The sequence below is a fragment of the Elephantulus edwardii genome, unplaced genomic scaffold, assembly GCF_000299155.1.
Source record: "Elephantulus edwardii isolate Elephantulus edwardi_28Jun2011 unplaced genomic scaffold, EleEdw1.0 scaffold00019, whole genome shotgun sequence".
Classification (NCBI taxonomy): Eukaryota; Metazoa; Chordata; class Mammalia; order Macroscelidea; family Macroscelididae; genus Elephantulus; species Elephantulus edwardii.
The window spans coordinates 17,837,921-17,840,307 of record NW_006399769.1 but is presented as its reverse complement, the minus strand read 5'-3'; positions in this window follow the sequence as shown (position 1 = coordinate 17,840,307).

Genomic DNA, 2,387 nt, shown 5'->3' with positions numbered 1-2,387 from the left:
AGTTTCTTTCTGGTAATTCTATCTTTTCTTAAGAGTGGTGTATTGAAGTCTCCAACTACTTTAGTAGTATTGTCTATTTCCTTTTTTCAGTTTTGTTAATGTTTGTTTTATATATTTTGCAGGCCTTTCATTTAATGCATAAATATTTATTATTGTTATGTCCTTTTGTTAAATTGACCCTTTAAGCATTATGTAGCTACTTTCCTTGTCCTTTGTGATGGTTTTTGCATTGAAATCTATTTTATCAAAGATTAATATCACTACACTTGCTTTTTTTTCTGGTTGCCATTTGCTTGGTATATTTTTCCCCCCACCCTTTTATTTTTAGTCTTTCTTCACTTCTCAGGTGTGTCTCCTGTAGACAGCATATTGATGGATTTTGGGTTTTTTAATTCAATCTGCTACTCTTTTTTCTCTTCAGTGGTGCATGTAAGCCATTCACATTAAGTATGATTATTGAGAGGCAAGGTTTTATTCCTATCATTGTATTGAGTTCTTTTTGGTGTTGTTGCTAGTTACATTGTTCTATCCTGCTTTCTGTGGCACCTCTGTAAGAAGAATGTCTCTCAGGGTTTCCTACAACGCTGACCTTCTGTTTACAAACCCCTTTAGGTTCTGTTTTTCCAAAAAGATCTTGATCTCTCCTTCATATTTGATGGGCAATTTTCTGGGTATAGTATTCTTGATTGACAGTTGTGTTCTTTGAGTGTTCAATATGTGTCATTCTACTCTTTTCTTGCTCACATGATTCCAGCTGAGAAATTGGCACTTAATCTTACCTGCTCTCCCTTATAGGTTACTCTTTATTTTTCCCTTTCTGCTTTCAGAATTTTCTCCTTATCTTTGGCTCTGACAAATTTTACTGTGATATACCTTTCTTTTGGCATCTATCCTATATGGTATTTTCTCAGCTCCTTGAATGAATATATATTCTCTCATTCTTCATTATGCCTCAGAAATTTTCTTTTAGTAATTCTTCAACAACTTTTTTGGTGCTGTTACTTGCTTCCTCGTGTTCTGGGATTCTGATAATGTGCATGTTATTTCTTTTTATGGTGTCCCACATCATTCTTAGCTTTTATTCTTTCTCTTCTGTTTTGATTCTCCTTTTTGCTCTAGCATATCAGTGATGACAATTCTATTTTCTATTTCACTGGTTCTGTGTTCCATCTCTTCAACTTTATTTATGTGCCCCTCCCTCATGTTGATAGCATCTGAAACATTGAACCTCATCTTTTGAATTGTGGGTTCTTGTTTGTCCAGAGCCACTAATGCCTCATTTGTTTTATCTGCATTGTTTTGGATTTTTTTTAAGCTCCTCCTGCTTTTTGCTTGCAGTGTCTGTAATTCTTCAACCCTGTCTTTTACCCATTTAAAATATTCAGTCACTGCTCTTTTAAATTCTGTCAGCCAGTTCCATCACATTTTTCTGACTTCAGGAAATCCATTGACTCTGTGTCACTTTTGGGGTTGACATCTTGCTTTGGGCTTGTGTAGGATGTGAGGTAGCCTGTTTCTTTTGTGACATTGCTTTCATAGAGTTTTTCATGCCAGAGGTGATAGCCAGTTCCTGATCTGATGTCACTATTTCAGAAAAGGGTTGGGAAGGCACATGTGCACAGATACACATAGGGTGGATGCATGTGCAGACACACACACTGACATACGTGGAGGTGGGGATGGGGGCGCGCACACACAGATGCTTGTGTGGGGGGCATATGGGGTAATTTGAATGGAAAACCAGAAAACCTTGATTTTCTTCTTGAGAACTGGGTCTGCCACCCACCCCAGTTAAGTTCCCATTCCTTCTTGCTTAAGGTAAAGGGGTCCCACATGGTCCTGCAATTAGCAGTGATTCCATGCTAAATACCTCACTCAAATTCCCACTGTCCTGCTCCTAGTGGGTCAATCCCACTGTGGCTTGCTGCTCCCTGCTGAAGCTCACTGCTTCATGGCTCCCAAACTAATTATTTTAATAATAGTTCTCACTCAGGTTTCATCTATCTTGCTCACTTTGTGCATATTGCTCTGTGTTGGGTTTTTTTTCTCCTTAAATAAAATTTTTATTTTATATTGGTTTGCTTGCAATGTTTGTATGCATTGTCTCTCACAGCATATCTTTCCAATTTCCTTTACACATCCTTCCTTCCACGCATCAAATTGTGTGACCCTATGATTAACCCCCACCCTCACCCTCCACCCATTCTCAGCCCTTTGCTCCAATCCTCCACCTCTTGGGCCCTCATACATGTTTTATTAGTTATCATTTTAAGTCTACAATAATGATCTTATATAGTATTTGTCCTTATGGGACTGAGTTAGTTCATTTATTATAATGCACTCTAGTCCCTCCCAAGTTAGGTAGTGATTTTCAAAATCATTGCTTC